Source organism: Pseudopipra pipra, chromosome 3 (genome assembly GCF_036250125.1).
Source record: "Pseudopipra pipra isolate bDixPip1 chromosome 3, bDixPip1.hap1, whole genome shotgun sequence".
NCBI classification, from domain to species: Eukaryota; Metazoa; Chordata; class Aves; order Passeriformes; family Pipridae; genus Pseudopipra; species Pseudopipra pipra.
Genome location: NC_087551.1, coordinates 10897241 through 10924847, shown reverse-complemented (window position 1 = coordinate 10924847; position 27607 = coordinate 10897241). Strand labels below are relative to the sequence as shown.

At 43.6% G+C, this 27607-nt stretch overlaps 1 protein-coding gene across 1 annotated transcript in view; it reads right to left on the bottom strand.

Annotated features, from left to right (window-relative positions):
- SLC8A1 (solute carrier family 8 member A1) overlaps positions 1 to 2907 on the bottom strand; it is a 128321-nt gene extending 125414 nt beyond the window's left edge. Inside the window, exons 1-2 of the mRNA XM_064647723.1 lie at positions 2823 to 2907; positions 1014 to 1118 (exon numbers count right to left, since the gene is read on the bottom strand). The gene's annotated coding sequence lies outside the window, so the exon portion shown is untranslated. The remainder of the gene's footprint in view (positions 1 to 1013; positions 1119 to 2822) is intronic.
- Between the last annotated feature and the right edge of the window lie 24700 nt (positions 2908 to 27607).

Sequence of the window (27607 nt, the reverse complement as noted above, 5' to 3'; positions counted from 1 at the left end):
TGGAAAATCAAGACATTATTTTAGCTCCTGCACCCTCTTAGACCTTTTCCCTCTTATCTTGTTAGCTGTGCCTGTGATTTTTGTCACCACTGGTGAGACAGAAACCCAGAATTTTATCTTTGGATTTTATCTGTGCTTTTCTTCCTTACTTTCAAAAAAAACTTATTAAGATTTTTCATCACCATGTCCTTCAGCAGAGATGGAAAACTAAATTTCTCTTTTCAAGATGAGATGTAAGGTATGGACAACGACACAAAACTCCTTTGTAAAGCACTTTGTGATGAACTGACCAACCAACAAACCAGCTACTTAATGTTCCAGCTGTTATTGATATTATTTACTTTTGGTCTTACTTTAAGAGTTTATTGGCTACATATGGAATGAAAGGCATTTCCATATAAGAATTTGGTTTAGAAAAAGCCCATGATTTTGTGTCCAGTAGCTAACTCTGATTTTCTGTCTCACCTCTTTTGATTTAAAACTCTTCAGAGGAGGGATAAGGTTGCATCTGTCCGTGTGGGGTACTTTGATGGTACTCAATTCTCCCAGCAGGGCCATTGATATAAAATGAGCACAGCTAAATGTGTACAGCACGCAGAGTGCTGTGCTCGGATCAGGAATTGAGCAGAGCAATGGATGTGTATCAGTGGCATTTGGTTCTGGCAGTGGCTGCAGGATGCAAGGTGCTGCACAAGCTGGCATGGCAAAAGGATAGTGTGAGCAGAAAAAAAATTGGCATGGTTGCAGCAAACACAATCCCTGCTGTTGCTTTTCACCCTGCATACTGAAATCTAATCACTGCAACAGTAAGCAGTGGAACTCAGATTTTAGTCATGAAGTTCTCCCTAAAGCTTCCCATTTGCCTCAGTGATGTTGCTGACCTACTTCCAGCTCTTTCAGTGAATATAGTATCCAACTCTTCTGGATCACCAAGACTAAACTTTGCTAACAGGGATCCACTGGTAAGCTGCCCTCTGAAGAGCCAGGCACATTCTCAGTTCCTCCCAGCTCACCTCTCTCTCCAGCTTCCAGTGAGTGTTCCTGTCTCCCAGTGCCTCCTGCTGAGATCCTCAGTAAGGCTGCTTCAGCTGTGGGATTTTTGTGCCATTTGAGGGGAGCTGAAGAAAACAAGAGTTTGTCAGTGTTTGTGGTGATGCCCATTAAGTCCATGCAAATGAACCCTTTGTATCATCCAGCCTTAGTGGCGCTGGGACAGAAAACATGAAGCATTATTATCCCACCTGAACATAAGAGCAGATTTCATTTGCTTGAAAAGTGACTGATTAGGAGGAATATGAAACAGGGAGCCTGGGATAAGATGTGCCCCACTTCCCAGTCCTTCACACATCCCTTTCCAGGAAATTCAGACCTTCATTTTTTACAGTCTCCAACAGAAAGGTGGAGTTAGACTCTGAAAGAAAAGAGTGAAGTCAGGGAGTGAGTAGGAGAGACAGTGACTCCAATTGCTGAAAGGAGATACTGTGTTACAGGACTGCTCCACACTGCAGTGTCCATGGTTCATACTGCTTTTTCTCAGCCAAGCCTGCTGAAGTAGCTGTAATAGAATAGAGCTCTGCATGGGCTGTGAAATCTGCTGGGCAAGCTGAGCAAATGCTCCTGTGGTCTCCCTGATGCTCTAGGCAAAAATGCAGTAAGACTCCTCATGTCCTGACACAGCAAGTTTGTTACAGTGTGGGCACATCTATGCTTCAACATGATTACAGATTGGGCTGTGCTGGGAGAGGTAGCAGTTTCCTCCAGCTACCTTTACGTCCCTGTCTCTCTTTGCAGTCATGGAAGTGAACACCTACCATTGCAAACATGCTTACAACCACTAATTAGTCGTCTCAAAATCATGGAGATTCTCATGCCAATACTAGCGAATGGTTCATTCATTCATTCATTCACTCACTCATTCATGCACACCCACAGCTCTCTCCGACAGCAGCCTGCATCTCTCTGCAGTTGCTGGAGGAGGTTTCTGGGTATTGTCTACATATGTAGAGCAGAAAGACTATTTGTCCCTGGAAAGAATGGGGTTAGTGGACTGTGGAATCTCGAGCACAGGACAGAATGGTGCAGGCCAATTCTCTGCTAGATGCCTTGCAAAAAAAAGACATCTGAGCTGCTGCACAGTTTAGAGGTGGGGGACACAAAACGTCAAGTACTTCTTTGCTTGAAAAATTTCTGCCTTATGTTCCCTGTAAAAGAGACAAGAGGTCAGGGCAAGGTTAGTCTTCAGCTCAGCCAGAGCATGATCACCTCCAAGCAGCTGTCCTACTGCCCTTTCTTGGCCCTGTTTGGAACATACACTCAGTGCAATGCTATGGTTTCTGCTCCAGCTTTTGGGTTCAGATAATGTTGGAGGATAACCAGTAAGTCCTCACTGGCTAGTTATCTCTGTTCGTGGTTTTCCTTGAGTCCCTCAGAAGATGCCAGAGAGGTCCTGCAGAAGCAGATGGGTTGTCACCTCTGGCTTGCCATTCATCTATCTTTGCTCCTCACTGCAGCAGACTTGAGCATGCGCTCACTGAACATTCTCTGGCTCTCCTATGCATGTTCTTGGCAGAGACCTGGAGAATCCTGGAGAGTGGTGTTTCTAAAAAAGATGCTCAGAAATATAGTTTCCAGTGATTTGAGCACTCACTGTCACTGACACCTTTAAACCTGCCTTTGCTGTTAGGAGGATAAATCGGGCATTTAGAAATGTGGCAAATGGAGTGGGACACAGTAGTGAGTAGGAAGGGCAATTTTATGTGCTGGACATCATATGTTTCTTTTTGAGCTTTCCAGATAGTGCCTCTTTAACTGTTTCCAAGTACCTGGTCTGAGTCCTGATGATCCCAGGGAGGTCTGATTGCATGACAGTTGTCCATCAGCTGGCCAGGGGGCTTGGATGTGAAAGGTATCTTCTCCCCTGGAAAACCGAGAGTATAAATTGTATCCCAGGGAGAAGGCCGTGCTCAATGGAATGTTTTGGCACACCTGTGAAAAATCAAGAGCTTATGGTTTGCTGTCACTCCAACGCTTTGAGACCCTGCAGAGGTAACTGGAGAAACCATGCTTGTGGTGCTTCTGAGCTTTCACCTGAATACTTGCTCTATGCTGTGTTTTGTGCAGGTTTAAACAATAAATCCAGTGCACTAATTCTTGAGCATAGCATTTAGCAGCTTGGGAGAGAATTTTCCTGGAAGAAGCAGTGACTGGCCAAATTTTGCAGAGCACTGCTTATATGTGGCAGACACAAAAGAGTTTTTGCACTGGAAACCACCTGCTGCATGGGGGTTGAATGAAGTAGTTAGAGGAGCTGGATGTGAACTTAGGGAGCTTGGAAATGGGGAGAGTTGCATGTATTTTGCAAACATCTAGTCTGCAAAACAAACCACACACTCTTCTCTTCAAATTCTGCTTCAGAATTTTTTCTTTTTGAGAAAACTGCTTTCTGATCACCAGACATATACAAAAAAATTCAATACGTGCACAGAATGACTTCAGCACCTGAGCCTATTGTAAGAGATGTACAAGGTGCAAACTGTCTCCCTACTCTTCTCAAAGTGGTAGAGACAAAAAAGCCTTCTGGCAGCTGTCATTTGTCTCAAGAGCAGTGCATGCTAATACAAGCATCTCACTCCTACTTCTCAGGCAAAAACCAGCTCCTAGCTGGTGTCACTGAAAAATGAAGTCCCCTGCTGAACTGCCTGGCCCTTAGCATCTTTGCCCACCAAAACCACGACACAAATGAGGCTTTGTTTTGCTGTTACAAAACTGCAGAATACAGGAACTAAAAATGCAGAAGCAAGATCAACTGAGATGTGTTTCCCAGTGAAAGCAATAGCCTAGTGACTCTGCTGCCTCCCTGCAAGGGGCCATGGAAGTGCAGTGTGCCAGCCTTGGGGCAGCACTACAACCAAATAGGCACTAGCACTCTCCACTTGATGCTCCAGCTCTTTTCACCGCCATTCCAAAGCTGTCCCAGATTGGAGAAAAAGATAGGTTGAGAAAAAAATAATCCCCCCCCAATGCAGAATTAGGAAGTAACAAATACCGTGTTCTCTGGATTTGTCTTCTGCTTTTGAAACCTGAAGGTTTGGTGCTTTCCAATTTACTTGGCAACCAAATGTAAGTTCAAAGAAAATAAGAGTGATACGTAATCACACAACTCCAGGAGCTGCAACTTCTAGAAAAATGGAAGTGCAAGTGCCATATGGCAAGATGTGGGAACTGTGTCATGCAAACTGGAGACTGTGATGCTTTCTCAGCAGCTCTGGCCACATGAAGCCATATTCCTCATTTGATCTGTGTGCAAGGTTCTCATAGCTATTGGTGGGAAGTGCAGGGTGAATCAGACATAGTGCGTGACTCTGGCTGCAGCCCTTGACTGTGAAGGTAATTTGACCTCCTGTTTATCATCTATTTTCCAGCCTTGAGCAAGGCTGGATATTCTAGGGAAAATAGACTTTTTTTATTAAAAGTCAGAAGTGACTGACCTCAGCTGCATAAAGCACCTTATTTATATTTTATTTATATATTCCAGTTCAAGAAAGCTGGTGGAACACCTTGCAAAAACCAAGCCCCTTAGGTGAGAAGATGCGAAATTACTTTTTTTAAAGGTAAACATTTCTTCACTATAATGGACTCTAATCTGCTGTCCTTGAGGGTGGTCAGAAATCTTTCCTGACTGCTTGCTGCTTTGACTTTACCAACCTCTGCCTCAGCTCTGACTTGTTTCACCTCCAAGTGGCCTTGCCTGGCTAGGTGTCCCTCCAGCACTGGCCAGCTCTGCCAGAGATGAGCCTGTGAGTCCTGGGGAGAGACCAATGTCAAGGAACATGCTATCTGCTGTTATCAGCATGCAGCAGTCAATTTTAGGCCACAGGGACCCATGTGGCTGGGAATTTCTGTGCTCCTCATTCTTCCCAAGGCACCTTGGAGAAGGCCTGTGCCCTTGTTCCTGGTTGACTTCGCCACCGGAATAGCTGAGACAGAAGAATTGTTCTTGTTCCAGTTTCCTTCTTTTCCCACAGCTTAGATGTTAGCCCATTGGCCGGGGACTAGCACTGGTACACACAGAGATCTTGCTATTTTGGCACAGTTTGCTCCATTTATTCTATTTTCTTCTGAAGATGTATGAACCAAAAATGCGTGTCCTCTCTTTTGTGCATGCTCAATAAATGGTGAGGTAGTAACCAATGCTGCATGCCCTAAACAGAGCAATTGAAGCCCTGCATGTAAAGACAATGTAATTTAAAAAATAAAAAGAAAGAAAAAAACCAAAAAAACGGATTTATCTTCCTGATTACTTAATGGTTATGGGTTTGGGCATTTTGCTGCAGATTTTGGAGAAATGAAACTGCACCATTTGTAAGACCACATTCTTCTTTCAATGCTGCTGCATGCCAGTCTGTTCCCCTCTTAGAATTTCAAACATGGCCTGTTTGAAAGCCACACTGAGCTGAATGGTTTTATCATGGCTTTCTGGGATTGTGATGATGTTTTAAAATGATTGAAGAGGCTCCTTTGCCACCTACCTAATGGTTAGAAATCCCCAAGTGCCTTATAAAGTCTTCTGCTCTTTTGGGAAGCTGAACCCAGCTTCTGGCAAACCTGTTTAAGGTTCTGAGGCTGTATTCCTGTGTTTGTATGTGCAGGAGGGGCGTGGATGTGTGAGTGCGTATGTGTAGACTGCACAAACTCTGACTTCTTCCCTCTCCCGTATTTCTGCTTATCCAGATGAGCTCCTGCTCCTGCAAGAGCTCCCATCTCTTCAGCAGGTGAGACAATATCCTGAGTGTAAGGGTCAGTCCAGGAACACAGGCTGCTGTGGAGCATATGTGCATAGGCTGGAGACCAGGAGACAGGGGCTTGGGGATTCAAGCATTACCTGGCTGCTGCTGTGCCTCCTGCTCTAGCAGTGCAAACAGAGCAGTGGCAGGTTTGGAAGGAATGGCATGGATGGGATGGTTTGGCTGTGTGGGGAGAGAGCAGAGATCTGTCAGTGGTGTGTAGCCAGCTCTGTGTTTGGTAGACCAGTGTCTTACAGGGCTTAAAGGGCTGATGGGAATACAGGCTTTCCTCTTTCATTCAGCTCTCTTCCATGTGCACCTAAGTCACTGAGAAATTTTCTGGCCTCTGCACCTCAAGACATCAGTGTGGTATTTTGTATTTGTGCCAGGGCTGTTAACAGTATGTAGCATTTTATTTGCTATCAGTAGACTCCAGAGTTAACAGCTGTATTTATAGGACTAGTGGCACCAGGAAAGCAGGCAGCAACTGCAGAGCCACCAATGGGAAGAAATAAGAGAAGTGAGAGATCTAAAAGGCATGATTCAAGAGGAAACATTGCAGGAATGCAAACTGCCAAGTCAATATGAGACTTGTATCCATGCAAATCTGAAAGAATAGATGTTTTCCATTCCTTCTGTTGACAAGATAAGAAGTCAGGCGGTTAAACTACAGGCAGGGACACCAAAGTTTGGCATAAGGAAAAGCTTTCTATAGCCATGAAAGTAATGGTGGCAGCTGGATTGTCTGTAGAGAGGAAGAAGTGTGTATTGTATAACTGAAAGGCTTTAAAATCAGGATGAGCAAAACTCTATTGCGTTTGGATCAGGTGTAGATGACCTAGTTCTCAACATCATTTCATCAGAAAGATGTATCTGAGAGATGAACATTCAGCACATCATAAACAGAAAATCAAGGTTGTGGTTAACAGGCTGAAAGAAAATACACCTTTGGCCTTTGGACAAAGGTTTGGTGTAGTAGAACAGTCAAAGCACTGAAAATTAGGCCATACTGGGAGAACAGATCTAGGTGGCAATACTATCCAAGCTTGTAGAACCTGGGAGTAGACTGACCTTAGTTCCAGGCTGGTGATCAGTTTCCTGGCTGGATGAGCCATTTAGCTACTAGGACACTAGGGAAAAGAGCTTATTGCTGCTCTGAAGCCTGTGATATATCCCACTTGGGTTTTGTCCTGCCAAGGTTTGTTTTAGTGCTTTAGGAATGGTATTCTCCAATTTAATACTCCCACTAAAATCATGTGCTGCTCCCCTTCCCTGCTCCCATTGGAGGCACAAAAGGCAAAGTTCACAGGTTGAGATAAAAGCAATTTACTGGAAACAGCAACGAGATAAGAAAATGAACAGTAACAGCAACACTATTAATAACAAAAGTGTACAAGAGAGAGTGATTCACATGCCAGAATTCTCACTGTAGAGCTCCCATCCTGACTGCAACCAAGCTGTTCCAACTGGAAGAGAGTCCTTCCTTCAAGAAAAAGACTTCCTTCCGCCCCACTCCCTGCACTGACATGAGGTGGTATAGAACAACCTTCAGGTCCCAGCCATGTGCCCTCCTGGCTACTGTAAAAATTAACCTTATTCTGTCCAGAACCAGGACACAGGCCTATATCCATGTAATTTACTTAGAAACCTCTTCCATTACTGTTTCATGCTCAGGCTGAGACAACTGGAGTTGTTTAGCCTGGAGAAGAGAATGCTCTGCCGAGACCTCATTGTGACCTTTCAATACTATAAGGAGGCTTATAAAAATGAGGGAGAGCAATTTTTCACATGGGCAGATAGTGATAGGACAACAGTAATGTTTTTTAGCTAAAAGAGGAGAGATTTAGGTTAGATGTCAATAAGAAATTCTTTACTCAGAGGGTAAGTGTGACACTGGAACGGATTGCCCAGAGAAGCTGTGGATGTCCTATCCCTGGAAGTGTTCCTGGCCAGGTTGGATGGGGCTTTGAGCAACCTTGTCTAGTGCAAGCTGTCCCTGTCCACGGCAGAGTGGTTGGAACCAGATGATCTTTAAGGCCTCTTCCAAACCTAACCATTCTGCTATTCTATGATATTATCTTAGCTTAATCCTGATTTATGGCTCTATAGGGTACAACATGAAATAAAGTTATGAGAAGCTAGTAGAACCCACAGATTGTAAGAAGAGGGGTATTGTGTGAGCAGCTGACCATACCTGATCAGTAGTTACATTAACTAGACAGCAGCATGAAAAATGGTAGAAAAGAGAAACATTGCCTATCACAAATGCAGGTGCTTCCTTAATCACTGACTGCGGCAGAAATTACCAAAGCAACTATATCATGGGTACCAAACAAGTGTATAAAGTCAGAAAACCTGGGGCCAGCAAGGAAAAAGTAAATAGAGGTGAATGGCTTGTGTGAGAGAAGAGAGACTTGATAAAGAGGCAGAACCTGGGAAGAAAAAAAGAGGCAAAACCAGAATATAAAGTACAGCAAGTGACATAGTCAGGATTGATTTGGGGCCATTGGTCAGCTGTGTGCCTAATTATGACAACATGACAAATGAGCAACATATGCTTGAGGCTGTACCTGAAGGTACAGTCAGGTCATAAACATCTGCCACATTCAGCACACCTCCAGCTCTTCAAAGAGTACTGTGCCTTCCTGCAGATGGCTTTGCGTGGCAAGGAACCAGCTGAAGTGTTTGCATAAGACACTGCCACAAAAGAAAGGACACATGTCAAATGCAATCCACTCCAAAGACAAGAAATGAAGATACAACTGAGGATGAAGGCAGGGCATTTGTGCTGGTGAGACATCAACTCTATTAAGGTTAGAATCTTCAAACTTGTCTTGTTCTGTGATTTTCCAAAGGCTGTGTACATCAAGGCATGTTTCAAGATAATCAGTCTGTTTCAAAGAGAAGAATGTTAAAATTGGGCATGTTTTTATCAACAGGGACAGAGAATGTCTAGAAAACATGGGTAGTGGCACAGCTTCTAATGCTTATAAACTTGCCGTGTTTTGTAGCATTCTTCTGGGTCTGAACATCAAAGCATGCTTAAAAACAATCTACCTGTTAGGTAAGAACATTGAAATTACGGGTAAAGAGTCAAAAGTTTTTTTAGTGCATTGTCGTGGAGGTACATCTTTAGGGATTTGAACACGTAAGGCACTTTCCAGGTGCACATGAAGCAAGGTGCACATCTAGACAGACTTGTCCTGTCTTGTAAAAATGCAAGGACTCTCACCGAATTATGGATCCTCTGGTGGGTCTTTGGTGATTTATATTAGAGATTTTAAGTGTCTAAAAAGGGGCTGACTAATTTTTCTGAAATACTCATGATTTGTCCTGAATTTTAACCAATGACCGATAACTTAATAGACAAATCACTGCCAACTAAGCAGATTTTCAGTGGCAAGCAGCACAAAGATTTCCCTGATAATAAAAGGTTCACGTTCTGTACAAACTATTCTCCTCCACATGATCCTCATACACACTCACAGCAGAGAACCTTCAAGATTAACTCTTTAGTCGAGATTAATTCAGACAATATGCCACACTTTAGGGGAGGGATGAGGTTATCAGTAGGGCTCTAAAATGCTCTAAGTATCGGCTGTTCTTCCTCTTCAGATCAAATCAACTCAAGCCAAAAGGCAAATCTCTCAGTTATCAAGAAACTAGAACATCTATTTTCCATAACCAGTGGCAAAAAAAGTAGAATCATAGAATCACAGAGTATTTTAGGTTGGAAAAGATCTCTAGGATCATGAGTCCAGCTGTTAACCTAACACACCAAAGTCCAGCACTAGGCCATGTTCCTAAACACCATGTCTATATACTTTCTGAATACCTTCAGGGATGGTGACTCCACCACTTCCTAAATAAATAAATAAGTAGGACTAGTCCCAATACTGAGGTCTGGGGAACGCCATTAGTGATGAGAGAAACTTTAATGCATTTGTTTTCCAAGCTGTGCTGTGGACTAGGCCCAGTAAAGAACATGGTAGAAACATAAGTACAGGGTATCACACAAGGGTCCACTGTGGTGCCGGAGCTTATTATGTTAAACCTTTGGGTAATGTAGCCAGAGAGTGAAATGAGGACATGTTTCAAATCTGCATCTCTTTCTTTTTGCAGTATTTGTCCCATGAATTAACGCTACCAAGAAGATTTGGAAAACTTACTAGGTTTCCACAAAGAACTGGTTCATCAGCAACTTGAAAAAGCACACATGGGAGGTAAATGCTAGAAGTTAAACCTATGTTATCTCCTTGGTCAGGATATGGTTTCTGCCATGTGCATGTGGCTTGCATCTGAAAGATGTTCAAGCAGGCAGCAGAGCAGCAGTAAACATCACTGTTATGGACAGTAAATAAAAATGGAGACCTAGTAATTCAGCTAATGATAGGGCAGTCTAGAATATTGCAGTCTTGCTCCTGAACTGGGAGTTTATCCTGGACAGGAGAGGTTTTCAGAGTCTTGCTTCGAATAGGTGTGTTCTAGATTTGAGAGTTCCTCTTAAAATAGTAGTTTCAGACCAAAGTGACTTAGCATTTAACATGCTTTAGAAGGACCATATGGAATAAGTTACACTAGAGTAAAACAAACATTGTCTCTCCAGTTCCAGTGTCCCAGTGTTATTGTTAACGACTTATTGGGCTGTGTGTATTTTTCAGCAGCGACAATGACTCACTAAATAACAGGATAATACCGTGTATCACTAACACTTTGTGGTCTGTGGCCGCAGAAAGGGTTTACTTTTATTGTGTACATGTTGGCAGTCTCAACACACTAGCAGCAAATCCAAAAGTTTATTGCTGCATCTAGGACAGAAGCACAAGGTCTCTGCTTGGAGCCCTTCTGTAAGCCAAAGAAATAATGTGGGGTATTTCTCATATTAAGCTTGCCAGACTGCAGCAAAAGCGATGAGCTGAGGAATTAGATGCTGGGAAAGTAGTTGTCACCTTGGATTTGCTTCCTTGTTCCAGTGTGTGGATATGGCAACTGCTGATGCTGGGAATCAGCATGGGAGGGGGCTGTTTCAAAGAGATAGGATCCCTATTCCCTCACTAAAGCCTCAGCCTTGATGCATGGTTGCCTCTTTTGGAAACAGACATCAAATCAAGCTGATTTGAAAGGGTGAAGAGGTTGTAGGGCAAGTGATAAGACTAGTTCATCAAACCTTAGGCCCCTGCGGAAAGCCTGAGAGTGGTTAGAGCTGCCTTAGGTGGACAAACACATCTCCTCAGCTGCTTCAGGAACCTTCAGGCTTCTGCCTGAGGCCTGACAGCCTGAAACTATGCCCAAGTCCCTCACTGTGGGTCAGGCCCTTCCATCAGCTCCACTAAGCTTATGTGCTGTCCCTTGCTTCCTAATGCTCATTGAACACTACAGATGAAACTCAGTGTCTTGGTGAGATCTCCCTGTAGTCTGGGAGACCTAGGAGGAGTGTCTGGAGGAGTGTTTTCAGGTAGGTTGCATCACAGGATCCCAGCCCATCTCTCCATAAGTTAGGGACTGCCCAGGATGGCAGGATGCCACTTATCTCCTCACACATTGCTGTCCAGACAATCTGCAGGGACCCATCTGGCTGACCAAGAGGAGATCATAACCGCATTCTGACCCTGTTGCAACAGAAGGGTCTGATATATCTCAAGATTGAGAAGAAAGCAGAAAGGGATGTCCTGATTCTGTCCAGGACAGGGTTCCTTTTCTGCAGTAGCCAGGAGGGGCATGGCTAGGACATGGAGGTTATTCTATACCACCTCAGGTCATTGCTGGGGATGGGGGGAAAGGACGCTCTTCTGGGAAGAAGTAGTTCCTTCTGGTTGGAAGGAAACATGGTGGAGGGAGTCGTCCAGTATTGTCTATTATCAAGGGGAGGAGGATGTTTCTGTGTGACTCATTTCTTTTCTTATACCCTCTGTCATTAGTATTGTCACTGATACTGTTTGTTTTCTTATCTCATTGCTGTTTCCAGTAAATTTTTCTTATCTCAACCTGTGGTCTCTGCCTTTTGTGACTCACTCCAATTGGAGGGACAGCAGTGTGTGGTTTTAGTGAGAATACTAAACTGGGGAGTTTCATTCCTAAACCATGTCAAGGGAACATTTTCTGTGCAGAGTTTCCAACAGCGACTAAAGGAAGCCTTTGGTGGTGGAGAGGCATAGAAAAGCAACAATAGTTTCACAAGCCACATTCCTGCACTTTCCATGTTTTGTCATTTTTACATTTTCCTCTAGTTTCCTGCTTTTGCTTATTTAAGATGGAAAGAAAATCCAAATCGGTGTTCCAATGAAAGAAAGGTCATCTCTCTGGAAGAGCAGGAAATAGTGTGTGATGGTGTCATGCAGGATTAGTCTGCATCTCCAGGGCATGCTGGAGTCTGTGGGACAACCTGGGAAACATCACAGGGACAAAGCTTCTGGTGAAACTCATCCTGCGCAGAGTGAGGGGCTTGAAAGCTCTGGGGGACTGATGGTAGGAAAAAGATTTTACACACTCTTCAGTACACTGTATTCCCATGGGGAGTAGAACAACCCATGCATTGAATCTCCCAGCCTGATAGGGGAAAATCTATACCTGAACAGCACTCCTTGGCAGAAGTTGTTCCTGAGCATTTGTCCTTTTTTGGTATTTACAGATAAGTCATTAATCATTGTTAAGCTGAATAGAATTCAAACCAGTTTACTCACCGTACCTTTACTCAAATACTGGCATTTTCTGGATTACTAATTCTGTTAGTATTTTCCTTCTCCCGTGCCCACCGTTTTCCACTGAAATGCACGGTCCTCTCCCTCTCCTCTTCCTCTCTTTCCCTCTCCCTCTTCCCTCCTTCTCCCTCTTCTCTCCTTCAGCATTAAATACCAGAGAAATCCAAATATGTTGAAGCATGGAAATCAAGATAACTTCAGCTTTGCCCTTCAGTGACCCCATGCAATAAGAATACACTCATGATTAGATAATAGCAACAGTTGGAGCCCTAGATAAGAATAAACTGAGTTTTGAAGACCTCTAGGTTTACTGTATTGTTGCTGTGTTTTTCCCCCACGTGTTGCCAGAATAATAGTGAGTTTCTTAAAGGATCAACTCCAAAATGATTGCCAGCTCATGAATTCCCTACTTTACCTGTAAATTGGCAGAAAACACCACCACTGCTTAAAGCTGTTGTGTTGTTGCCTCTTCCCAGAGCAGCACAGATCAGCAGATGGTGGGTCTGAAGAATGAGGCTCGTGGCTGGAGTCTGAAGCATACTGGAACAGCAGATCTCTGCAGCTATATGCCTAACCAGTGGCCTGGAACATCTTGCTGACTGCTTAGGGAAAAACATCCTGTCCACCTGAACTGAGCTTTTCAGCTCTTTAGCTCAGGGGCATGCAGCTCTAAATTCAGATTATTTTCTCCTGAATTTGTAAAGCCTTTTTCCATTTGCTGAATGCCTTGTCTGCAAACCCCAGTACTGGGATTCCTCCCACCTGAGCACAATTCAGCAATGCCATAGTTCTGTTTGCTAGTGGAATGCTGAGTACCCCAAAACTTGGTATCATCCAGAGCTAATTTGTAAGAGCTTAGACTCCAGGTTGGCATCAACAGGAACTTGTACCATGAGATGGAAATTTAGGAGTAGTTAACCTCTGTGAGTGACTGACCAAAAATCATAGCTGGATTTAGACCAGCTGAGGCCATTGAGGACTATTTACTCATCTCCCCATGATGTGCAGTCAGTTATTATACAGTTGTTTTTATAAAGAAGAAAAAGTTCGTGAGGCTGGATGATCTAGAGTTTAATACAGTGAAGGAAAAATGGCAACACAGTTTCTCTAAAACACAGGCTGCTGTTACTTCCCATCTGAAATTCCACTCCTGTTGAAAGGGATTATGGCCACGTGTGCACAGAAAATACTGATCATATTTTTGCTGCTATGCATGAGATTGCAAGCAGTGAGTGCCATGGTACATGCTGCAGTACTTACATGTGGTGCTTGCAGCCTGCCATTCCCTCTAGAAAACTGGCTGTCTTTATGAGCCCTCTGGTGAAACCCTCCCTCAATAGATCATTGTCCCTTACCCTGAAGAAGGAGAGACAAGAATGGGAAGATGATGTTTTGGAAGAAAGAAAACCAAAGAAGAGAGCTGGCCTTTTTCAGATTTTTTTAAAACATATTCTTTAGGCCTCAATTCCTTGGCCAAGCCAGATTTCAATTGGCAAATGGGTCTGCATGTTTCTAGGCTGGGAGCAGGCAGAGCCATTGCATAAAGCCCATTTTGCTGGGACACAGACAATAATGTGTATCTGGACAGAGAACTGGATCACTCAGAATCTGCTCCAATCTTCTGACTTCCTGGAGAAAAGACAGAGATGGTATCCAAATACCATCCTTCGGGAATAACCATAAAAATATTGAAGTTGTCTGAAGGAGAAGAATATACAGTGGGCCTATGTGGTGGTGCATTCTCCCCCCCAACCCCTCACAGACTCCACTATGATCTGAGTAATGCTTGTTAGGCCTCAGCCTTGACAACACTCAGGCTGAGCTCCTCTAAGCTTATCAGAAACACAGTCTGTTCCTGCATTTTTAAAGTGTAAGAATGAAAAGTGTGGCTTAGATGAAAGGTTATTATGACTAAAGCTCGCTATAAACAGCAGCCCAAAATGGGACCCGTTGAGCTCTCCTGGGCCACAGTGGGCTGCAACCAGCGACCTCCCTCTGAGCTGGGACACCTCTTGGAGTTAGCAGCTTTCATGTTTGCAATTTCTTGGGGGATCCTGACCAACAGATCCTGGGCTGACATATCACTCCTTGAAACTCAGTCCTTTGCCCGTTGAGGAAAATGCAAAAACATTCAAAGTGAGTATTTCATAGAACTCGAGGGAATTTTTTCATGAGTCGCTTGTACAGACTCCTTATATCTGTTTGCATATGCTATATTGAATGTGCTAGAGATACTGTTTTCTTAAATTCTTAAGTGTTTTAGATTAATAAGTTACTGTTATAGTACAGTAAATAATATATGGATCCAAGTTAAATTGTTAATAGGTTAAGTCGTAAGTTAAGTGTTAAGTTAATGCTATTGAGTTTTAAGTTATAAGTTAAGTGTTATCAGGCCTTTGGGCTGTATTCCTGTTTGTCCTTATACCTTCTGTCTTTTTGTCTCACTTACCTCCTCCCCCTCTCCCTGCCGCCACAACCACAGCCTCCACATACATGGTCTTGCATTTATTTCAGTCCAGACAGATACTGACTTTAGATTTTTCTGTATTTTTTCTCAGTGTATTTTAACTGTTTAGTAAGTAGTAGAGTGAACCTTGCCAAGAACTCTATTGTGGCATTACTTTTATATTAAACCTACTTTCACTGATACCTTTGCTGGTGATTTTTTGAGTGACCTTAAAATGCTCATTTCGTGACAGCTTAGTTCATGTCAGAGCCAGTTTGCAAAATCCTCGCTGAGTGACTTCAGAGTGTAACTCTCCGCAGTGTGATTTATTTTTTAGGATGCTCTCTTCTTGGGCATAATATAAATCACAAAGATGGCTTTCCCTTCTCACAAGAAAGTCTGAATGCAGGGACCAAGTGTGGATGTCTGATGCAAAGACTTTCTTCAGACGTGGTGTCCGAAAACCGAGTGTGTGTTTTTTTTTAAAAAGCCACTGAGGTTTAGGAACACAAACCACCAGTGCATCTAAAGGGCTTGTGTGCCTTTGACTCCTTGCATAAGACACAAAACGTATTCCTGCTTCCTACCAAGCTAGGGCAGCTTTACCCCTGCCAATGGCTAGCAAGAACAAGTACTGAGCTCAGTTTTGCCCTTGATACTTGACTACTGGTTTTTGTGCTGCCCCGACTCAGCTCAGCAGCCTTGCTCTGTCTGATGGTGAGAAAGTGCAGAGCTCCCCCTTCCCCCTCTCCTCCCTGCACTCTGGCAAAGAATGGTGCGTGGGAGGACCTCACAGCGGATGCTCAGAGACTGCAGCACTCATAATGACTAGTCACTTATAAAAGATGTTAGTGATACTATCACTGATGCTTTATATGACTATTTGTATTAATGTCTAGGGTCTCTGAATGAGTTCCCATCAGCTTTGCACAAGGGACCAAACAAACATTGGCAATACTTACGACTAATCAATAGTAAATAATAATAGCTGGTACACTGATAATAATAATAAACATTAGTGATAACAAAGCCTGCCTGAAAATGCTCCTGATAGAGGGAGGGAAAGAAGTGGGGGCAAAGGACAGTCTGCCTTGGGGCTAGGAACCAAGAAATGACTCATGCCACCAGGACTTTGTCTACCAGGCCTCACTGCCCCAGGCCCTGGACCAAATGGAAATATCAAATTAAATAAATCCCAGCTTTTCCAGCTCCATCCTGCCACCCTCTTTCTGGCCTGCCCAGCACAGCTGTTGGGTAACGCTTTGTTCAGGGACCATATGCACAGCTACTCTTTGTCTCCGGGAAAAGGAAAGTTCATAGTCTAGTGGGGGGGGGGGGGGAAGAGAGGGAAGGGGGGTAATTGAGGAAGAATTTTTATCAGCAGGCTCACAGCAACCTATAAACCAGAACCATATCCAATAGAAAATAGAATCAATCTGAGTAAGTGTGAAATTAACAAATATTATTTCATATTGAAAACAGCAAAAAGGTATATTTGTTAGTGACTCACTAGCAATTAAAAAGCTATCTATTGAACCCAGTTACTTAAACATTGATTTCTGTGATAGCATTTCTATAGGCAGGTGATATGTGTTTAAAAGGTACCTCTCAAAAAATCCAAGTTTGCCTGGCACAGACAAATTTCACCTGCAGCTTTGAGTATTTTCTTTTCAGCACTTGAAAAGAAAGCAGACAAAGAGAAGATATGTAATTCAGTAACTGTAAAAAACAAGGAAGGTGGGAATATCTATGGAAATGCTTGTTAAATAAGGGGAAATGAGGGCCATACACATGGGCCCTCTCAGCTGCAGACTCTACTACAGAGTTACAAGCAAAAACACTTCCATTATGTTCTTCTTATGCAAGGACAAGGGAAAGCATTTTCATTCATGAATGAAAATGTTTATGACATTTGTGGTCTAGTGCTTCCCCTTTACAATCATCTTTCATATCTCGAAATCTCCTACAATTTCAGTCATACTTCTGATATTATTTTGAGTTCTTTCTGTATAATTTCACTTTACCTGCTCCAGTGTTTTTTCCAGTCTATTAACCACCTGAAAAATGACAAAGCTTTACCTAGAACTTTGCAATGGGATTATGAATACCATATTATAACACCTGAGAACACATGAACTGTTACCCCAAAGCCATTCTCTAGCATTTAAAGAAAAATCTCATGTTTAACTGTACAACCAAATACCAGCAAGCTTTTAAGCCAAGGCTATAAAAAGCTTTTTTTGTGTTCTTTTTAACAAAATGCTTGGTGAATAACGCCTTTCTGCCAAGGCTATACTCTGTTTCTTTGACAGTGCCCAGTTCCCAGAGCTAACACATTTCTGTGCTAGTTTGAAGGAGACCTATTACTTCAATGTTTTGGAAATATTCACAATAGCACACAGCTGTTTTCACTGGAGTTGACTTTCACAACACTGTAATGGCTGTTAAAACTGTACCAAAAATCCTTGCACAGGATGTAATCAACCTCAAATCATTGCAACATTGAAAAACTGCCTTCAAGTGCCAAGAAAAACAACAGCTCTTCCTAGTGTCCAGTCAGCTCAACCCAAACGAAACATGTTTCTCAAAATGAAAGTAGTACACACCAGAGAAGAAAAAGCCCTTTCCTGTTTTTATGAATTTTTTAAAATAGAAACACAGAAAGACACTGACACTGGAAACCACCACCGTTCCTTCCCGTCTGCCGAAGCTCTATCGTCACTCAGCCTGTAAATCCAGTTCATGAGTGATAAAATGCTTGTTTTCCAACATTTTTCTCTTGCCTTTTTCAGCCACTTGGCAAGTCTCTGTCCCTCCAGCGGCAAAGCTGTTATATGTCATGTTTCTTACTCAGACAGCTTAACCATTATCCAGCTATTGGAGTCATCCCATCACCCCAGATTTACAGCTTTTCCCAGGATGTCAGTCTAACCAAATACTTAGGTGTTCCCAAGAAATGCTTGAATTGCTTTTCACTTACCCCCACCGAGTCTCAGCAGTTGTGGGTAATGCAGAATGAAAAAAAGCCCTCATATGATAGTGTCTCTAAATTTACCAGAAAGAAAGAAGCTGGGGTGCTTGTCCTTTAAGTGTCTCTAAAGATGGTTTGCATAGCTGGATCTCAGCTTATCTGTGCTTTTCTGCTTTTGCTTCCATACATGGATCTGTTCCCAACAGTAACTTCAAGCTGTCGAAAAGAAGCTATCCGGCAGCTCTCAGCTTCATCTGACACGTAAATGAGCGGAAATAAATAATTATATTTTCTGCTCTCTCTCTCTCTCTTTATTTTTTTTTGGTTTGCACCTCAGAACACTTTTCTTTTTTTCCTTCTCCCCAGTCTAGTGTTTTGCTAGTTTTCCCCAAGTAATTCATAGGGGAATGCAAACAGAAATGACCAAGGCAGATTTCTTTTCTTGCTTTCCTGCAGGCTCAAACAATTTTATTCTCAGAAACACTTTTTTCTTTTTCCATTTGCTTTGCTTATAGGTCAGAGTTTTGCATGTTTTCTACTTGGAAGCATGTCAAGGCAATATATATCATGTTTGTAGCAAAGGAAGGTTAAAAGTCAAATTTTTGGAGAGAGAGAATACAGATGAGCCACGTGACTGCTCCGAAATTAGCAGCAGTGGCAGGAGTAAGCATTCCTCTGATATTACAGTAGCCACCGTGGGACGTGCTTGAAACACTGAAAAGTGAAGCTGCAGTTTGGAAGCTCCCTGCAGATGTATTTATGGATAAATCACTCTTGTTCTCTTTCCTACCTTCCTAGGTACTTTCCTATTTCCGAGGCTTCAGTTTCAGAAAGCGCTTTTAAAGAACAAAAATGTGCAAAGAGAGCCCTGTGGTACAGGTCAGGAAAGTAGTCATATAATTACCCTTAACTCTGCCCTTTGTAATCTTTGCTGTGCAAATGTGGGAATGTTAAAGGTTCCAGTGAAAGGGGAAAATGTCTTTATTATTATTGCTTTATTATTTATTGCTTCAGGCTGGGCTCCCTGGATGAAAGAAAACTGGTGAAAGACATGTTCAGAAAGACTTAGATATCTAAGGTTGAATGTAGGTGTTCCTACTCTTGTATGGAAAATGGCATCCTCAAACTTAATGGGTTTGATTCATTGCAGGAGATGGAAATTCCTTGTATGTTCCCACACACCAATGACCTTGACTGTTTGAGATTTTTCCTGAACATCTGTTGAACACTAGGCAGAAGAAAAGTTTTTTTTAAGAGCTCACCAGCTCCACCTTTAAAATTAATGATAAACTACATTATTTCATTTTTATGTTACAAATTGTCTGGTTAGAAATACTGCTTCAAATGGCATATTTGACTCCTGCTGTTTGCTGCCTCAGAAACTGGAGGGAATATGTGTGGGTACCCGTGTACGTGTGTGTGTATAGATGGGGATCCTGGGAAATCTCCAGCATCTACCCAGCATCCCAAACAGACAGCTTCTTTGGGAGCACATCCCTGCATCCAGAGCAGGCAAAAAGACCATGGAAGCATGCAACAGGCAGCAAAAGGATTCTCTTGCAAAAGATGAGCAGTTATGAAGAGGACCCTCCAGTTTTTAGCACACCAGCCAAATGATTGTCGCCTGTTGTTTGGGGTGGTAGAAAGGACTGGGATGAGAAAAATCCCTTCTGGAAATCTGTCCAGGAGTTTCTCCAGCCTTTCAAGAGCAGGAGCCAAACTCACTGTAGGAGGATTCTTGAATGGGAATATATGCCACTGTTGTGGGATATATGTCTTGTTAGACAGGCCTGGTGACTCAGGAGGTCTATCCTCTAGCACAAATGAGAGCATGATTCAGCAAAGCATTTAAATTCCTGCTTAATTTTAAATATTGAGTAATACTTTTGACTGCCCTGGGGTTATTAATATGATTTTCTTTCTATGCTTTACTAGGTTGTCCAGATACAAACGTGATGCTGCCATGAAGCAGCATGAAAAATAAACAAGATTTGGCACCCGTATGTGAATGTATTTGTGTTTTACAGATGTCTTGACTTTCAGATATTGCTTCTAGGAAGACTTAGGGCCAACCAAAATGGACTAAGATAAGAAAGATTCAATTCATTGCCTTGTGTCCTCCCTTCCATGAAGGAAATACTGAAAGCCATAGGTGTGAGTGGTTTTCAATGCTGAAGAAAAATGTATGTGGCTGTGAGACTAACATGATAATGCTGCACTCATAATTTTGGTAACTACTACAAGGGCAAGGGGATAGGCTGTTTTCTGGCTTTGATCTGCCCTTTGGCACAGCTGCCGTGTGTCACCCTCTATGTGGGTGACACCATCCTCTTTGAACTCTGCTCCCTACACAGAGTGGCCAAAGAGCTTCTCAAATTTTCTGTCAAGAGCTTTTTCCATTCTCCCATGCTGGGAGAGGTGAAGTTTGTGTCAAGGCATGTGGGTGATAAGGTGAAAGACATTTCGCTGAAGCAAAAGGAAAAGCAGAGAGTGGTGTTGCCAAGCACTGAGTGAGCCACAGGGAGATGGAAATAAAGCACCATTGATCTTTGTGCCCACTGACTTCTCTCCTTCTTCCCCAAACAAGCAGGATAGAGGGGGAAAAGTCCATCTTTGGCCGTGAGACCTGTGGAGAACCTCAGCAGCTCTGCCTGCCCTGGCACCAGAAGGACTTGTAGAAGTGCTGGTGAACTCAGGGCTAGGATCACAAGTGGTATCTGTGCCTGGTGAGGGTGGCTGGGCTTCATCTGCTGAAGCCTGGTCCCCCAGTGGGGATCCCCCTCTCCACCTGAGACCCCTCTCAGGGTTGCACACCTTCCTGGGGAAAATTCTCCCCAGCTTCTCCCACAGCATTTAGGCGCTACATTTCCAGGATTGTGTTCCAGGAGGTTGTGCATTTTTGTGCCATCCATCCTTTGCCTGCCACTGTCAATGCTGTAGCTGTGAAATGAAATGGGCCCTTGGTCTTCAAAAACATGAGTGCTCTTTCCGATGCTGCGTACTGCAGTTTCAAGCCACCACAGAGGTGTTGAAGTGTCTTTTATGAATATCAATGTGGATTTCGTAAGAGTGATTTAAATATAGCTGTCTGCTTTCCTGGGAGACCCTGTAGCTGTATTCTCACTGCAGCAAAAGCTGCACCATCTGCCCAGCATTCACAGCCACTTTCCAAAGACCGCCAGGGACTTGTCATTCTGCATTTGGCTTGTACAGGGTTCCAAAATAAAGGCTTTCTGGGGAGAAAGGATGGATGGGCAGACTTCAACACAGTCAGATGCACTGCTCAGGTGCATGTATGTAGCCTTATGTGCTGTGGAAGCTGGACACAGCTCTGAGCAACCTGATCTACTGTGGAAGTCAGTCCAAGTCTGTGCAGGGACTGGACCTCCAGAGGCCCCTGACAACCTTAATTATCCTGTGATTCAATGAGAAACTCAGTTTTAGGTATAAGTATATGGAAAAGGAATAGCAAAGAAATCTGGACTCCTAGGGCACCTGTGTAATTTTCTGTTTTCCTCTTGTTTTTTGTGACTATCTGACAAGCTCTTTGAGTGTGGTTCAGCTCTCATTCCACATACATGACTTGTCTCCAATGTTGCTTGAACCTTCCTGTGCTGCAAAGTGAAAATCCACTACTTCCCCCTTTTTCTTTAAAGCAAAGTGATTAAAATGCAGTTGGGCTTGTGCCCAGGTAAAGCGCAAGAAAGTCAAGCAGTCATTCTTTCCTTGTGTTAAGTATGTAAAGCTTTGCAAGCGAATAAGACTTTTTCTGTTTAGGGTAAGCAAGTATGCCTTAACCTGGGGAGTGTCCAATTCTTAGTGATTGTTTATTTCACCAAGGCATAAATTACTGTGCCTTCAGGACAAAGCTAATAGAAAAAATGCTAATTAGTGCTGGTCAAAAATTTTCCAGTGGAACATTTTTCTGCCAGAAACTCTCCTGATTAGTCAAAGTTGAAATGTTCCAGAAGAACATGTTGATTTTGTTCAGCCTCAAATGCCACAGGGTGAGCTGAGGTGGGGTGGGAGTAGGGAAAGAGAGAATCCCTCAAAAAGCTCTTGCTGATCCTCTGACAATTTATCTGCTTGGCTCCCAGTCTTGTGGCACTGCTAAGGATTGGAGTTCAGGGCAATCTGCCATGCAGAAAACATGCTGCTGGACGAGTCCTAAAAATTCCTGTTTCCTGGATGGGAGTCGTAAATACAAAAGTCAGGAGTCCTCTCTCATCTCCCCATCTCCCTTTCACTGGACACCAGCCTGGGAACGTCCATGCAAAATGGCACATCAACAGTTCCAAATGAGATACTTCAGGCAGCTAAGTCAGAGCTTCTTCTTGGTTCCCAAAGAAAAGGTTTGAATTTTGTTCTGGGATTTCTGCTGGAGGAGAAGGAGGAACTGCTCTGATATTATCTGTGTTCATTTGAACTCAGGCTTCTACAGGTGTAGCTTCTCCATCCCTGACGTGTAAAATCTGCACGCAGTGGGTTTTTTTCCATCTCACACTTCCTTGCCTTCTGACAGAGCTGCCTCTGCGACTGAAGAGATGAGGATCACAGCAGCGTGGTCCCTGTGATAGTCCTAAATTCAGAAACAGCCATGTGAGCTTCAATTTGCAAGTAACTCGAGACACTTGAGGGCTCTACGGCCAAACTGGGACTGAAAAGCCCACGAGCACAGGTCTGGTGGTATCAGCTCAGCCTAGACCTGCACTGCAGACATGCCATCAGCAGCATGCTCAGATGGTGCATGCACTGGTGTATGTTTGCTCCTGGCTCTGCTTGTGCCTGCTAACTCCTTTGCTCCACTCCTGCTGAAATTATCCTAGTTCTTTGGCCTCTCACATTTCCCTCTTGCAAGAAACACCCCTGGAGCCGAGCACCCATGGGGATGGTGGTCATGACCCTTCCCTTAGCTCGTATCACCTCTTCAGATCCTAGGGCTAGCAGAATGCAGCTTTAATGCTGATCAGAATATTGCAGAAACCAGGACTAAGGGTAGTCTGAATTGCCAAGCATTAATATTTGATGTGTTTCAATATTTAAAGAGCTTGATAAGATAATTTAAGAAACAGTGTCACTTTTCAAAATTATTTGTAGGCAACTTATAATGGAGCAAATCATCTTGGAATGAACAATATTTTGGCTGGGGTAGATGTATGGCTCAGACAGCTGCATACATTTATTTAAAACTTCATAGAAATGACAATTTTGAAATTCTCTCCTAGAAACCTCAGGTCTCAACAGGCCAGACCTCCAGCCAGAAGAAGAAAGCAGAGGATCCAGATGGTGTTTCAACACTGGTTGGGCTCAACAATTTTGTTGAAAGTTTTGCCTTTGAAAAAAAAAAAAGTAAAAGAGACAGAGGGTTTCCCTGGAAGTTTTTTTTCAGTGAAAATATTTGGTTTGTCATCTAAACCTTGAAAACCACAGCTGGAAAAAAATGAACTGCTGGTTTTCAAGGAAGAAGAAAAAAATCCTGCTTCTTTTTTTTTTTTTTTCTCCTTGATTTATTTGTTTTCCTGGAAACATCCTGGTGTGAGCGGCTGCAGTTTATACCTGATGAGGATCAGGCCCAATGCTGATGATAGCAGCATCACTTGCTTGATAAAAGCCATCTGGGTCTGCACAGAGTTCACTGTGGCGGTAGCATCTCTCTTACATATCACATAGCTGCTCTGTGCCTGAAGCAGAGGGCAGGGAGACGATGGCACAGTCCATGTGACATTAAAATGAGCTGCTTTATGTAACACAATATGCATCAAAAGCACCCAACGCACCACGGAAACTATGTGAGGGAAGCCAAGAAACCTTGGTACAATAGCACAAACAGAGACAAACAGTCTGTAAAGGACAGCACACTTGGTTACCAGCAAAGGAACATTCTGCATTAAACAGTACCTTTGTTTCTCATTTTCCCAACCTGATCATCAAGGAAGATCTCCAAACATTCCATTAAAAGATGAGCCTGGGAGCAAAAGTTCATAACCTGTAGTGGATGCTGGAAAACAGGAGTTGCTTGTTTTACAGTGTATAGGAATTTTCTCCAGCTGCCGCCCAGGGGTCCAGGGAGAATCACTACACTTTCTTTTCTTCTCTAATCGCCACTGTGGTCTAAGCCACTTCTTCACCTCTTTCCTCTCTGCTGCCCAAACACCACCTCATTCTGTTAAATTCATAGAATCATAGAGTCATAAAATGTGCTGAGTTGGAAGGACCCATCAGGATCACCGAGTCCAGCTCCTGGCTGTGCACAGGACACCCCAAGAATCACGCCATGTGACTGAGAACATCATCCAAACACTTCTTGAACTCAGGCAGGCTTGGTGCTCCCCATTTCCCTGGGGAACCTGTTTGAGTCCTAAACCACTCTCTGTATGAAAAACCTTTTCCTGATATCTAACCTGCCCATGCTGTTTCCCTAAGTCCTGTCACTGGTCACAAGAGCAAAGAAATCAGTACCTGCCCCTCCACTTCCCCTCAGGAGGAAGTTGTAGGCTACAATGAGGTCTCCCCTCAGTCTCCTCTTCCCTAGTCTGAACAAACCAAGTGACCGCAGCTGCTCTGCATAAGGCTTCCCCTCCAGACCCTTCACCATTGTCATGGCCCTCCTTTGGACACTCTCTAATAGCTTAATGTCTTACATTGTGGTGCACAAAACTGCACACAGGTGAGGCCACCCCAGTGCAGAGCAGAGCGGGACAATCCCCTCCCTCGACTGGCTGGCGACGCTTTGCCTGATGCCCTCCAGGACACGGTTGGCCCTCCTGGCTGCCCAGGCACTGCTGACTCATGTTCAACTTGCCATCGACCAGGACCCCCAGCTCCCTTCCCGCAGTGCTGCTCTCCAGTATCTCATTCCCCAGTCTATACACCCAACCAGGGTTGCTCTGTCCCAGGTGCACAATCCAGCACTCGCCCCTGTTAAATTTCGTACAGCTGGTGACTGCTCATCTCTCTAATTTGTCTAGTTTGTATGAGTCTGGGTAATCGAAAAAATCATTCTCAATCTGCAAAAGGGGAAAGTGGAAAGTTCTGTTCTGCATGGCTTTCCTGCAGAATTGCTAGTTTAGTCCAACTTACTGCCCCCGACTACAAACCATGCCTAGCTCATAGCCTCAGGCCTTTGCCAATCCTGCAATCCGGTTGCTTTATATAGCCAGCACACAAGGGCAGTGCAGGGAAAGAATTAGTCTTTGGTGTTTCCTATGGAAACCAACCTATTGCTTCACAGATGCTTGGGCCAGGCGCATTAGCAGCTTGGGGGCTCAGTTTGCAAGCAGAACTGGATGTCTCATCTGATCTCTTTCTGTTCTGGTTCATTTCTGTGCAAAACAGAAGTGATAAGGCTTTGTTTCCACTGTTGTGTCTCTTTGGATTGAGGGGCAACTTCTATCTGATACCAGAGGTATGAAGGCACTTAGAGCAGAAATGTCTGCTGGGTTCTTGGTTCAGCCATAATGCAGTCAGGGAAAACAATTATTTTTCTCACCAGTGAGACAGGTGGTACAACTGCTATGGCAAAAAAAAAAAAAAATGGCACCTGTCCCAGAAAACAGGAACAAACATGACAGAAGTGTAGTAACACAACAGTTGAAGGTTTCAAAATGTTCACACTCTTTTGATGGGTGAAGGGTAGAGAGAGGCAGAAAGAATGGAGTTGCACACTTCCAATCACAGTAAACCACCTAAGAGCAGGCACCAAAGGCAGGTCTGGTTCAACCATGAACAAATGTCACTAGCAGAGCTCTGTCAGTTGTTCTGCAGCCAGAGGGGATTTTAAAGCCCTGAATGGTTGAATATAGCGAATTTCAGAAATGTCTTTTCTCTACACTTAGCTTATGATGAAGTCTTTGTCTTGAATAAACTGGAGACCGCATCTTTTGACTTCTTTCCTTGCTGTGAAACCATGACCATATTCACCCAGTCCAGTGGACCTGCCAGTGCTTTATCTGAAGAATGCTTGGTCACAAAACTTTATCTGAAGATGTCTGTTATCCCAGGAATCACAGAGGTCATTTTTAGCCTTCTGGGAATAGGAAGGAGTTCCCATCCTGTGTCTCAGGGGCTCCCTTGCATCTACAGTCATGTTGAGGTGATGGGATTTTGACAACTTTTTTCCAGAGTGTTTTCATCCCTGAGACCTTGTTGGTGTGATAACATTAATCAGCACTTCTGTGGAAACAGCTTTTGGAGACAAACATTGTAATCAGGATGAAGAGCTGCTGATGTGTATTGCTGAAATTAAGGAGCCTAAATTCAGCAGAATTGCTTTCACTGAGAAAATGCATTTTGATCCAAAGCCACCGTTATCCGCTAGCTCCGTGCTAGCTTGACAAAGCCAGGCATGCTTCAAGTCAGAGAGGGTGGCACCACGGCAGGCGCCCCAGCAGAGATGGTCCTCATACCTCACATTTTCCCAGTCTTAGTTTCCTCAGTATGTCAATGGCCTCTCTCTTATGCTGTCATCTGTCCAGACACTTGCAGTGAACATCTTTGGCTCCTAGAGGTAAGGCAGTCCAGAAACAGAAAACCTGACCCATGCCTCTTCTGGAAGAACTGGCAGCTTCCCACTGCTTACTGTAGTGCCCCTCATTCCAGATCCTGCTGCCTGTTGAAGAGATTCAGAGTTTCTCCCTGGTGTTATCAACCTTGTATAGTCCATAGATGTACCAGGGTTCTCAGTGACCTGCAGGGTAGGGAGAGAAGTTTGGGGCTGAAACTCATGATGCCCTTGAGACAAGAGATGCCTGTGCATATGCTCCATTGAGTTGCTATCCAATCTCTTATCTCCAACCAAAATACATGCTATAAACTGCTCCCTTCCTGGAGGAAAGGCTTTTACTAAGGCAGCTGGAGTCCTTCTTCCATCTCTGACAGCCTCTCAGTGCCTGCCCCTCTCTGTTTATGGTGCCCAGTGTTTCCCAGCCTCATGTGTTTGTAGGCATGTATGTCTTACTATAGAATAGCAACTGTTTTGGGAAAGCCACATGCTTCTGCTCATCATCCCCTTGAACTATCTGGTCTGCTCTGCTGGCCCTTCCCCACAAATCCCAGCAGCCTGGGGATTTGAACCCCATGCCATTCAGGGATGGGTAGTGGGAGACACCCTTGCAGCTCTGTTCATCTACCTTTTACCTAAGTCAAAAAAATGTCCCAATTTAGTGTGCTGGTGACTTACAGTCCATATAGTGTTTGAGGACAAAGGGCAAAGCTGAAATCACCTGTTAATGCTTTCTTTCAAAGGCTGAAAAGGTCTCCCAGTGGAAGTGGTTGCCTCTGTTTACCCTATTGCAGCTCTGTACTTCAGACTCTCCTGGATGTGTGTGAGCCTTGCTGAAGGCAGCAGCTACTGCTATGGGGGCTGCAAAATGGCAGTTCTTTACACCTCCCTGTTGCAATGGTATTAATTGGTGTAGATAAATATTCAAATCCAAAGATAATGCAAAGGTGTAATGTCAGTGTTAGTGTGACTAGAATTGGATAACTTGTGCATGAATAGGACTAAATATAAAAGAAAGATATCTATTTGCCCATAAACCTGTCAAGGGTGAAAAATTTCAGAAGCATTTCATGGCCTATAAAACTGAAATACAAAACCTAATAGTATCACTTCCCACCAAAAACATGAAATGGTTCACACTGCCAATGCTGGGGCCATAAAGCTGCAAGTGTGCAGGTCTGGGGCATCCCAAGCTTCTCTTTTCCTACC